Source organism: Ovis canadensis, chromosome 5, assembly GCF_042477335.2.
Source record: "Ovis canadensis isolate MfBH-ARS-UI-01 breed Bighorn chromosome 5, ARS-UI_OviCan_v2, whole genome shotgun sequence".
NCBI lineage: Eukaryota > Metazoa > Chordata > Mammalia > Artiodactyla > Bovidae > Ovis > Ovis canadensis.
The window spans coordinates 58,392,827-58,406,173 of NC_091249.1; the positions used below are offsets into that span (position 1 = coordinate 58,392,827).

Consider the following 13,347-nt stretch of genomic DNA (forward strand, 5'->3'; position numbering starts at 1 on the left):
GGCAGGCCTTGCCTGACATCACACAGAAAGGGGCCTCAGAGGCATGCCTCAGACCCAGGCCTCCCGCCCCACGAGGAGTCCCCAGCGCCAAGCATCCCTGTTGGTGACTGGAAACCATATGGAAGCAGGGCCCGCACCAGGTGGGGTGGGCTGGCCAGCCCGCCCAGGGAGGGAGGGAGGCGCCGCCCGGGGCCCCCACCCAGCCCTCACCAGACACTCTCACGCTTCCCTGACCAGCCTGGCCACCCTCGAAGCTCCTGAGGTGACCCATTTCCCTCAGCTTCAAAACAAACCAAAATGCAGACCAACATCCTTTGTTTGTTTTGGGGGATCAGAGAAAGGGGAAAGCAGTTCTGTGGGTTTGCACTTAAAAACAAAACTGCTCTGAGCTGCCCCAGCAGAAACCAAACCAAAGGTGAATTCAGAGGCCAAAAACCCTCCTGGAAGTGCTGCCTCCGAATGAGTCAAGGGAGGGCGTGGCAGGCTCGGAGACAAGGCTACCCACCGACCCGGCACCAGTGACCCAGGTCGGACAGCCATCACAGCGGCGCAAGGCTGCAGCCACCCCTCCCGATCACCCTGGGCAGTGCGGACTTGGCAGGGGACCAGGCCCTGGGGGGTTGGGCCTCCTCGCTTAGCAAGGACTGGTGAGAAGACAGGGCGCAGCAATGGACACCGGGTCAGTGACTCGACCTGACAACCCACTCCCGTCTCAGCAGCCCACAGACCCACAGGCCACGCTGAGGAACCAGGAAGGTGAACGTGCCCAGAGCCCAGCCTCATGGGAACACCAGGTCAGCAGGTGAGACCCCCTCAGTACTGGTGCCAACAGGGAGGGTCTGGCCAGGCTCTGATTCATCTGCCTGTAGGACTTGTATTTCCCCCATATTTCCACCTCCAGGAGGGAGCTCACAGAGGGCAGAATCCAGGATGTTCCAAGAGACTGGGGACTCCCCATCTTGACACCCAGGACATGTGGGCTCCGGGAGCCATGCTGGCTGGAGACGCTGCCTGGGTCGTGTCCTGAGTTTAGATGAGGAAACAGGAGCAACTGAAGCCAGGCCTGCAGAGGCCCAGCTGGTGCTCCGGGATCCTGTCAACAGCCTCCGTGAACACCCATGAGCCTGCTGTGAGAGGCAGCAGGAGGACTGTGGTCAGCGACTAAGGGTCAGCTGGCCTAGCAGAGTGGTATCATCAATAATGCAAGTCCAGGACTTCCTGGGCAATCCAGTAGTTAAAGATTTTGCCTTCCAAGGTAGGGGGTTTGGGTTTAATCCCCGGTCAATTGGGGAGCTAAGATTCTGCATGTTTCATGGCCAAAAAATCAAAACATAAAACAGAGACAATATTGTAACAAATTCAACAGACTTTTTAAAAATAATTTTAAAAAAATAATGAATATCCAAGGATAGCCAGAGATGCTCCCAGCTGAGTGAGAATTCCTCACTTATCGTAAAAGTTTCAAATACACGGTCTCATTTGAGCTTCATGAACTCAAATGGGACAGCTGGGATTCAGAGAGGCAAAACAATTTACTAAAGGTCACATAGCAAGTCAGCACCTGGTCAGCGTGGGTCATACCCCTCCCAGGATTCAACCTGCCTGGAACAGGATTTTAGGCTGTGGGGATTCCTCATCTCCTCCCCCGTCATTTGGGTCTAGGATGGCTTGAGTAGACTTTGTATTGGGTGTCTCAATTTTCTTAAGCTATGACCATTTTTTGGTTCTTTGGCAACAACTTAAGCACCTGACTCTTAATCCTCCCTCCACCCTTGACAAGTTGGTGCCTTCATCAGCCTATTTCACAGATAAGGAAGCTGACACTCATCAACCAGCCCAAGGTCACTCAGCTGGCCAATGACAGTCTGGACTCAAAGCCAGCCTTTCCCAAGCAGGCTCTTTCCTGTTCAGCACCCTGCCTCCCTGCCCTGTCTCTTAAAAGATCAGATCAACATTGAGAAGGCCCTAATGTTGGGCTTTCTCCAGGATCCCAGGTGGGTTATGATTCAAGGCTTAACTTGTCGGGGCTCATTGCCCCCTTGGAGGGAGGTGGACTCAGACATCTGTGGGGGTCCCAGTCCCTCCCCATGCCCAGCTCTAGCTCCCGTGGTGTGCAGGTGTGTGTACCCACCAACGGCAGCCAGCATCTGGCTACCCACCAACTATCAGTGGGAAATCTTCCCCCTCCTTCCTGCCTAGTCCTCCTCAGCTGCTGGGCCCAACAAGTGGATTCATGAAAACTTCCAAGGCCCCACTAAGCTAGCTGGCATCCTAACTGTCTCCACAAAACAGAGGTTCCTCTTCCTTAAGTAGAGGAGTTCAACAACACGTGTGAATTTCAACAACATGTGTGTGTGTGTGCATATGGGTAGTAAGGATAGACCACCCAATGGCCTCACCATCCAGAGAAATTACAGATAACACCGTTATTTCTCTCTCATCTTCTTTTCCTCCTGAGCGTCTTTTATGTTTTAACATGTCTGTGTTCATGTGCATGCCTACCTTCTTATTTCTCTTTATTCAGCATTAATTTATTTACTGCTATAGCTCCAGTATATAGTGCACTCCTGGGCACAAATAGGACCTCGATAAATATTTGCTGAATTAAGGTGCATGTGTACACATTCCTGTGTGCGTGTGTGTGTGTGTGTGTGTGTGCGCATTCCTCCCTGGGGGTGCTTGTGTGCTCACTTGTGTGTAGGTACCTAGTGTGTGTCCGGGTACAGAGATAACGGCGTGGTTTGCTGAGCTGTGTGTCTGTGTCACTGTATCACTCATTCAGCAAACAGCTCTTGACCACCTGCTCCGTGAGCGTTGCTGTGCCCGTGCTGGGAACACAATAGAGAACCGGGCCAAGTGGAGAGCAGAGCCCTCTTTCCAGGTGCCCTCAACCAAGGCCTGTCTAGGGAGAGAGGCCAGAGCAAGGGCTCTAATTATGGATGGGAGCCAGAGGGCACTATTGACCTTTGAGGGGCTGGTCTCAAGGCAAGGGCCCAGCAACCCCCAACAAGGCCCGCCCTGCAAAGCCTCTCACTCTTTTCCTCCCTGCCCTCATCACAGGGCACCCCCCAGTAGGAACAAGAGGCAAAGCAACAGGTCCTTCCGTGAGGAAATGCAGCCAGGGATCAAGAAGCCCAAAGAAAACCCACAAGATCAGTCCAAATAACTCCAGGCCCCACTGGCTGAGCCTGGGCCGCCTGTGGAGAACGTGCAGTGTGTTGGCCCCCCGGCCACTCTGAGGCTTGTTTACAGGGGCACGGCTGAGGCCCCGTGTATCTGTTTCCTGTTGCCGCTGTAACAAATTACCACAACCTTAATGACTCAAAACAAGCCCTGGAGGTCAGAAGTCCGCACATCAGTGTGTCAGTATGCCTGCATCCCTTCAGGAGGCTCTAGGAAAGAATCATTTCCTTGCCTTCTTCAGCTTCTGGAAGCAGCCAGCTTTCCCTGGCTCTTGAACTCATCCAGCACCTGGGGCGTAGCGGCTCTTAACCTCCCTCATCTCTGCTTGGGTGTGTCCCCTCTTCCCACAGACTCACCCGGCTTCTGCTTTGAAGAAGCCTTCTGACTCCTTTGGCCCCACTGGGATACCCAGGCCCATTTCAAGATCTTTAACTCAGTACATCTGCCAAGTCCCGTTTGCCATGTAAGGGAATGTAGTCACAGGTTCTGGGGACTAGGACCCAGACATTTTAGGCAGGTGGTAAACACTGTTCTGCCTACCATGCTCAGAAATGAAAGGATCTACCCAAGGTCTGAAGGGTTTGGTGAAGGTCAGAACTCAGGCTGCAGGGCCCCAGTTCTATGTCCTTTGGGGCAGCACCTCAGGATGGGGTAAAAGAAGCTGGCCCCCAAAACCTAAGCTAAGTCTCTTTAAATATGCTGTGCTGACTGGTCCATCACACCTGGTTTGCTTTTCATGCCAGTTCCACCACCTACTAACGGGGTGACCTTGGACATGTAGTTTAATGTCTCAGCACCTCAGTCTTCCCATCTGTGAAGTGGGGTGATGAGGAGAGCCACCGCGAAGGCTTGTTGATTTTCCAATGAGCCTGTGTCCTGACTGAACTGTCCCAGTCCTGGTAGTGATCCCAGCTGCCCCACCCCCAACTCATCCCATTTGGAAATTCATGAAGTGAGGGCCAGGAGAGGGAAGGAGGCACACAGGCACCTAGCAGGACTGGCAACCAAAGAAGTGCCCTTGACCCCTGGAGTCCTTCTCCTGCCCCTCCCCAGAGCAGTGGGGTGGCCACTTTCTTGGCATCTCCCCAGGGAAGGAAGCCTTTGATACCTAACTGGGTCTCAGAAAGGAAACAAAGGGATGCTTTCTGCATGAAAAGCCACCTACTGGTACAGGGAAGAAACCCTGATTCATAGAGCTGGATGTTTCCTGACTGCAGACTCAGGAAAGAAATCCCTGGGGTCCGCCACCATGTTGGGGGTTGCCCACACAGAGGCACCAGAGATTCGGTAAGTGTCCCACAGCTGGAAGGGAGAGGTGACATCAGAGGAGCTGCCAAGTGCTCTTGAACTCATTTTTCTATGTTATACAAAAGTAATAATAATCATAATATGTGACAGTTGAGGGCTTACTTTGAGCTCAGTACTTTATCAACATCGTTTCGTGTGACACAATAAGTTTAGAAGTTTAGGATGGGGTAAGGAGAGGTTCCCAGGAGACTGGGAAGGCTTCCAGGGCAGGGGGTGGAGCCAGGCCTCCAAGGACCGTAAGAAAAGATGCTCTCCTGCCCATCTCCAGGCCACAAGGTCCTCATTCAGCCCCGCAGCAGGGAACTCCATGACTGAAAGACATCAGGACCTCCCAGGGCGCTCCCCTGAGGCTGCCTCCTCACTGTCTTGTGACCAAAAGTACTGAATATGTCCTTAATTCATGTGATCCTGGCCCTTAAAAGGCTAATCAATGTGCTCCAGCATTTTTCTCTGACTTTTTAAAAATATAGAAACTTTGTCACTACTCATAAGAGAAATTCATACTCATTAAAGAAAAATGGGTAGTAAGACAGACCACCAAATGGCCTCATTATCCAAAGAAATTACAGCTAACACGTTGGTTTATTTTTCTTTCATCTTTTTTTTCCCTCCTGGGCATCTTCTATTTTTTAACATGTCTGTGTTCATGCTGCAGGCCTTCTGATTTCTCTTCACTTAGCATTAATTTATTTACTGCTATAGCTCCAGTATGTAGCACAGTATTTGGCACAAATAGTACCTCAATAAATATTTGCTGAATTAAGATGAATGAACAGAGATCATTTTTCTATGTTATACAAAAGTAATAATAATCATAATATGTGACAGTTGAGGGCTTACTTTGAGCTCAGTACTTTATCAACATCGTTTCGTGTGACACAATAACTCCGTAAGGTAGGTACTATTATTATCCCCCATTTTACAGATTTATAAACTAAAGCTTAGGGAGAGAGATTAAGTCCCAAGGTTACACAGGTAGCACCTGACTTCTCACTCAGGTCCAGTTGACCCCGAGCCTGTGTTGCTAACACATGGTATCACTGCCTCTCGGTGAATTTTTATAAAGAGCCTTTAAAATGACTTCATAATATTCTTTTCAATGGGCTGCACTATTCCTCAATCACAGCATATCCAGGGTTTTTTTTGTTTTTTTTTCCCCCTGCTTTCATAAATAATTCTACAATAAACAACTTTATACATAACCAAATTCCATGTGTAATGTCTATTCATTAGCAAAGACTCCCCAGAAATTGAATTACTGGTTCAAATGGTGTGTTTTTAAAGCTTTCGGGCATGTTTTCCCTTCAATTATGTTTTGTTTGGGTTTTGGTTTACATATGGAAATTCAGACCTAGCCAATCCACTACCTACTAGTCTACATTTTTATCCACTTTCCATCTTTGAAACATCTTCCCTTTCCAGAAAGTTAATAATTCTATTTTCTACTGGTTGTACAGTTTGCTTTTAAATTATTTAGCCCTTTAGTTCTTCAGTGAATCCTTTGGGGAATGTGCTAGAGAAAAGGCCCCCATTTACACTTCCAAGTCCCCCCAGGAATCCCCCCTCCTCTGGGCAGGGGAGAGAGATGAAAGGGAATGGAGAATAAGGAGAGTGAGAAATTCTTGGTGTTCTCCTAATTACAGGGGAAGGAGAGCCCCTTTTTCTACACATGAATGACTTTCTCCCAAGGTCTTCCATTTCCTTCTTTTTTTTCCCCCCTTATCTTTTGATTATTCTTTATTTAGTGGTCCTACTAACATGACCCTTCACCCAGGCCCACTGTTTCTTTGTACACTGATTTTGCAGTCATTTCTGCCGTATGTCTGTGACCCAAGTTGAGACTGATTTCTCCTTCCTGCTCCTTTTCCATGCTGTGCCTCATTTTCTCAGAATACGAAGGAATTTTTGTTTGTTTGCATCTGTGTAAAGGTTCCTTGGCAGGAGAACATGCACGTTATCTTAAAATAAAGACAATATTATGACACTAACATAATACACAGGAAAAAAATACAGTACTCAAACACCATTGCAAATAAATATCTCATTCAGACGAAATTTTTGTAAAGGTTACACTATTTCTTGTGAATCAGCACGGTATGAGAAGGTGAAAATGGGGGGTCCCTACAACTAGGAACTACAACTAGGAACAAGAAAACGCTTATTCCAAGAAATAGAATTCTTATATTCTCACTACTTATATTACTGTAATTTATCCTGTGTTTTGCAGGAGGGGGGACATTTTTTCTTCTTCCTCCCTGGGTACCAATTTGACCATTCACACAACCTTCGTCAGCAAATCAAGACAGGACAGAGAAGGTCTCGTCCATTTCTTCTTTAAGCTTCTCAAGTTCACCGGTTGACCCTCATTAAGGCAGAACTGTTGTAAATAAGAACTGGCTTAAGAAACTCCTTGAAAAACTACAGGAGGCAAAAAATTGTTCAAATGGAATATTAAAAATATGTCAAATTGGGGATGAGGGTGTTGCTGGGCTCATAGTGAACGGGCTTTGGGTGAATGGGTGGTAGGAGCCAGAGTAGCATGATGGGCAATGACCCAGGTGGGTAAAGACCTCGCTGCCTCCCCCACAAAAGCCACTGGGAAAGCAACTATACTCCAATAAAAATAACAAAACTACAAGGATATATTGTACAACATGGGGAAATACAGCCAATACTTTATAAAAGGAGTACTGTCAGGGGAAGCACGCTGACTGAAACCGTTTACCCTGGCCAGGCACCATAGTAACTATTTGCATAAGTTGTTTTACGACAGGAGGTCCTGGTAAGGAACACGGAACTAATAAGCCTCCACCAACCGGAAGAGTTCCGGAAAGGTCAAAAGAAGACACCACATGTCCGACCACCTCCCAGAATCCTTCTCTCTGGCATCCATCTTGGCTGAACAAGGCGTGCACCACCAGGAAGGACTCTGAGTCAGAATGATTGGCTAAAGACAACCCAGAAACTAATCCCATCACCATAAAACCCGAGACTGTGAGCCACGTGGCAGAGCTGTTCTCCTGGGTTCCCTTACCCTGCTGCTCTCCACCTGGGTGCCCTTTCCCAACAAAATCTCTTGCTTTGTCAGCACATGTGTCTCCTCGGACAATTCATTTCCGCCTGTTAGACAAGAGCCCAGTTTCAGGCCCTGCAAGGGTTCCCCCTTCCTGCCACAGTACTACCTTTAAAAATTGTGAACCACTGTGGGGACTTCTCTGGTGGTCCAATGGTTAGGAATATGCCTACCAATACAAGGGACAGGGGTTCAATCCCTGGTCGGGGAACTAAGATACACCATGCTGTGAAGCAACTCAGCCTGAGCGCCACAACAAGAGATCCTGGGCCACAACAAAAGATCCTGCAAGATGCAATAAAGATCCTGGGTGCTGCAACTAAGACCCAACACAACCTAATAAATAAATCTTTTTTAAAATTGGGAATCACTGTAATTGTATACCTGTAACTCATATAATATTGTACAGCAATGATACTTCAATAAAAAATAAAACTTAAGAAAAATAGAATAAAGCTATTTAAAAAATAAAATTTTAAAGAATAAAGAACCATTAAGGACAGGGTAGGGGGTGTCCGGAAGACCAGGGACCTCAGCCATGGCTCTCCGGATGGGGACCTGAAATACCTTCTCTGTGCCTAGTACCCCCATCCATCTGATGAGCTTGTTGGCTAGCTGATTCCAATGGTTGCCATGGAGCACAGCACTCTGAGTCTATTCTCAGAGTCTACAGGCAGCCCTTGCACTACCCACTGTGAGCTCCGTCTACTGCGGTGAGAGAAAAGACACCCTGGGGTGCTTGAACAGGGCTGGGTGACCAATAACCAACCCTCCTCAGCTGTATCTTGAGGGCCTGATTGTTGTCAGAGCCTTGGTAAGTCAGCCAGGACCCCCTGCTCACCATCTGGATGTGGTACCAACACACCATCTCCCTTTCCTCTTCCTGCAAACCCAGCTCAAGGGGTGAGTGTGTGTGTGTTAGCCCCTCAGTCGTGTCTGACTCTTTGCGACCCCATGGACTGTAGCCCACCAGCCTCCCCTGTCCACAGGATTCTCCAGGCAAGAAGACTGGAGTGGGTTGCCATTTCCTTCTCTGGAGGATCTTCCCAAACCAGGGATCAAACCCAAGTCTTGCACATTGTGGGCGGATTCTTTACCTTCTGAACCACCAAGGAAGCCCAAAGGGGTAGGAACAATCAAAACCAATCAATGTATTGAGCCCTGCCCAGTATCCTCAAATGTGCTCATGCTGACTCACCTGCATGACCCGGGGACACGTTCCCCATTTTGCAAGGTTAGAGAACAAAGGCTCCAAATACCAAAATACACAACTAAGCAAGATTCAAATTCAGATCACACTGTCTCCAAACCAGGCTCTCGTGGTGCGTCCACCTCTTTTGCAGGTGAGGAAACAGAAGCGAGGAGTGGTCATGCCACTTACAAGCCCCGCAGCAAGTCAGCAAAAAGGTGACTTTCTGTTTATTCTGAGAGGGCCCCCACTCTGTTCACAAGCTTCCTCAGTCCCCTTGCCTCCCAAAGCCTGGGAGATTCTGCATTTTGTCAACTTCCCCTGGGTCAATGGACCCACTGCCCAACCCTCCACCATTTGCCAACTTCCCTGGTGGCTCAGACGGTAAAGCGTCTGTCTATAATGTGGGATCGATCCCTGGGTTGGGAAAGTCCCCTGGAAAAAGAAATGGCAATCCACTCCAGTACTATTGCCTGTAAAATCCTATGGATAGAGGAGCCTGGTAGGCAACAGTCCATGGGTTGCAAAGAGTCAGACACAACTGAGCGACTTCAATTTCACTTTCTCCTGAGCCACGCCAAGGCCAGGTGCCCTGAGAGAAGGCCTGGCCCCCATCCTTCAGGGAGAAGTGCTGGGTCCCAGGAGAACTAGACTGGAAGGAAGCCCTCAGGTGAGGGTGGGGGGCACAGAGCAGTTGCTCACTTCATCCTGCCTGCCTCAGGCCGCATCTGGGGCAGGAGCCAAGCCTGGCCATCACACACTGATGGGCAAGGCCTTCTTTCCAACCTCCAGCTTGCTGGGCAACTTGGACAACTTCACTCAGCTTCTCTGTGCTCCCTCCAGACCACAGCCCACACACATGGCAGATATTCAACCAACACCTGCCATGCTTTTTTTTCCTAAACCAGAAGTCAACCAGTCAGAAGCGGTCTTCTTCCCATTAATAATCTTTATGATGATTCCTCCCGGAGCTGGCATGTACTCACAGGCAATTAAGAATGTACAGATCGGAGTCCACCAGAGAAGTAACGACTTCCTGAGGTTCACAGAGCCAAGAGGAGGGAACAATTGGCTCCTTTGTTGCCAGGGTTGCTGTTTGTCACTGACAACGGCATTCTTAAGGAATTAGGATATTAAAGATTTAATAACCATTTGATATATGCAGTAAAAACATTTCGATTATGGCATTTCTGAAAAGTGCTGTCTTCATCTGTTACAGGAATTTACCAAGTGTCTTTTAATTAAGTCAGTTCTAAATGAGACACCTCCTTGGTGCGGTAATTTTCTGAATGAAGCTACCCTGAAGTACTAATTAGTTTGTTTTTAATGCTTAATCTACTCTGCCAACGTGGTGGTTAGGGTGGGGTTGACCTGCTGAAACTGGATGAGGCGTCACCTGCAGCAGCTATGGTCTCTCCTGGCTGGAGACACGGAGGGATTTCATCTCACGCCAGATCAACTTCTAAACTGCCAGCTGAACTGACCATGGGCTTTAAATCTACCTGGAAATGCTCAGCCACAGCCCCTGCTCCTGATTAACCCAAGGAAACCACTCACTCGGTACAGGAAGAGGGGGTGAGCTGCCTTGGGTGGGCGTGGCCGCCCCGTCACCAGAGGTGTCAAGCCAAGGGCACCTGGGTGTTTGGGTAGAAGAGTGGGCTGGCTGATCTCAGAGGTCTCTTTCCGTCCACCGTCCCACTCATGGTTCTTTATTATTCATTCTTAGGTCACTGACTGAACGTTTATTAAGCCCCTCTCTGTGTGCGTATAAATGAATAGCAAAGAGGGGCAGGACCCTATGGTGGAGGGACCCACAGAGCAACTGCATGTGGTCAGGGGGTGGTGGAAAACCAGTGTGAAGAGGCCGCAGAGGAGATGGGCAGGGGGCTTTGGGACATGGGGTCGGGGAGTCACATGGAGGCTGGGAGGGTAGACATGGGAAGTTGTTTAGGAATGGGAGTTACACCCAGCTGTGGTGGCTACTGGGTGATTTGACCAGAGGGAAGACAGAGCCTGCCTGGGAAGAGCTTTCCGTCCTGGGAGAGACAGGAGAAACCTCTCCCCCATCTCACATGCATGCACATGTATATACACGCAGGCTCATTCAAGTCCTCATGACACATAAGGACAGTTGCTTATTTTTTTTTATTGTTTTTTCTTTTTACTTGAAAGTAAAGGCACACCAGTAAAAAAAAAAAATCACACAATATAGCAATATATAGATGAAAAATGAAAGTCTCCTATTATCTCAATTATCAGCCCCCTCCCAGGGAAAACCACCACTGATCTTCTTCCAGACCTTTCGCTCTATACCTATGTATGTGCACGTGCACATGTACACCCACACACGGCTATTTGTTTAATGAGATCATATTAAACACAGGGTTCTGTGACCTGTTTTCACTTTGTGACTTGTTCTCACTTTTGTATCACAAACATCCTTTCATAGCATTTGATACACACAGATTTACCTCTTTTTTTGAAGAGCCATGAAGATTCAATAGTAGAGTCTAGTTTATTTCACCCTATTGATAGACATTAAGGTTTTTGCTTTTTTTTTTTTTTTAACAATTGCAAACTAAGCTGCAGGGACATGAACATAACTTTCTGTGTTATCTACCCTTGTAGATATACTTGGAATTGCAACATGTTTTTGTATCACTGTGTAAGTTTTTTTATGAAATGTCCTTAGAAGTGTGCAGGATCTAAATATTAATAGATCCTGCCAGCTGGCCTGTCAGGAGCAGGCTGGGCCCCTTGCTCCCTGCCATATTCGTAGTATAGTACCTGTTTCCCTGTATTCTCTTCAACACTGGGCATTATTAGTCCTTTCAACTTTTTGCCAACCTAATGAGCAGGAAAAAAGAGACAAAAGGTGCTTCTCACTGTTGTCGCCTCTGTCCTTGTTTTCCAAGTAAGTAGTGCAGGAAGGCTGAGTGAGCTACTGGAGAACCCAGGACAGCAGCCTGGCCCTCCCTGGCTGAACGGAAAGTGTTAGTGGCTCAGTCGAGTCTGTGCCTGACTCTTTGTGACCCCATGGACTGTAGCGCACCAGACTCCTCTGACCATAGAATTCTCCAGGCAAGGATACTGGAGTCGGCAGCCATTCCCTTCTCCAGGGGATCGAACCCAGGTTTCCTGCACTGCAGATTCTTTACCATCTGAGCCACCAGGGAAGCCCAGAACTCTGAGTCTGAAGACTTTCTGAGAGACCTTGGGCAGACTGCCCACTGCACCAGCCTCAGTCATACGAGGTGTGTCCCAGTCAGAGCTGATGGGGAGCAGAGTCCCAGGGACTGCAGGGACCTGAGCATGTAGGGCTTCCTGAGGCAGAGGCCCCGACAAAGCAACACCAACCTGGGCTCCAAAGGCCTCTCAAAAAGCCTCTCTCCAGGGAGATGTGACCCCAATGGATTGGCTCTGATGCCCCTGAGCTGAGGCCAGTCCACCCAGCAGTCGAAGGTAGGCTCCACTACTCCCCCCAGTGCCTGCAAGGCTGGCCCTCCCAGCACATCTCAGAACAGACAAGCCCAAGTGACTCAGCATGGCCCGTGGTCCCTGGTCCGAGACAAGTCATGACTCACAAATTGCGAGTCTTCGTCCGAGCAGGCTTTGCCAGCCTGTGAGGCTGCAGCGCTGGCAGGGAGCTACAGAGTTCTGGGCTTGGGGCGATGGGGAAAGAAAGAAAGGTCCTGACAGGAGCAGCAAACCGGCTCTCCTACAGCTTCCCTCCCCACCAGCCAATGGGAGGGAGGCTCATGAGCTCCCAGGCCACAGAACCAAGGCCCAGTTTCAGCGGTGCAAGGCCAGGGAGAACGCTTGGACGTGCTTGGACCCAGGTCTTCCCCAGCTCCAGACAAGAAGGAAACTGGCTGGCCTCAGAGTCTAGTGGAGTTTCAAAGCCTCCATCTTCCATCCGAAACTCCAGCAGAATCCAGTGCCAGGGCGTCTGCCACATGCAGTGGGTGTTGGGCCCTGGGAGGGGCTCCCCAATCCTCCAAGACATGCCCCATATCTGGCGCCAAAGCCGCCGTGCTCACAGTCACCAGACGGGACTCCTGAGCATCTGCACATTCCCCAAGCCATTTTAGCATGCAAGGGCTTCCAGAGTCTTCAGGGACCTGGGTGATTCTTCTGTTCTAGAATAGTGAAGCCAGACATACTGCACCCCCACCCCCAACCCTGCCCCACACACTGTGCCTTTTAGTTCAAAGACAGATTCTCAGCAACAGCAAACAGTAAATGCTACCCAGGCTACCCAAGTTGGATGTCTTGTTTATTTTCTTTTGTTATACATGTTTGATTGTGTGGCTGAAGGTGACGCAGAAAGGCATGGGCAGCGAGGAAGAAGGGCCAAAGCCAGGCCTGGGCAGAGGCCCAGGGAGACTGTGCGTCTCCTGCAGGAGCAATCACACCCCCACCAGGGCTCCGTCCTTCACTCTCTGGCTCAGGAAATCTACAGGCCTCCCTGCAACCTCCATGCCCTCCAGTGCCCAAGTTACACCACCAAGAGCCCTACTGGCGATGACTCGTTTACACGCCGGGCTGAACGTTGACTGGCATGAGCAGGCACTGGGCACAGCGAAGCCAAGGC

General features: G+C 49.3%; 1 long non-coding RNA gene across 1 annotated transcript; it reads left to right on the forward strand.

Moving 5' to 3' along the window:
• Positions 1-329: 329 nt before the first annotated feature.
• On the forward strand, positions 330-8,010 carry LOC138440371 (uncharacterized). The gene is made up of 2 exons (XR_011257007.1): positions 330-802; positions 6,719-8,010. It is a non-coding gene; the product is annotated as an uncharacterized lncRNA (long non-coding RNA).
• Positions 8,011-13,347: the final 5,337 nt, after the last annotated feature.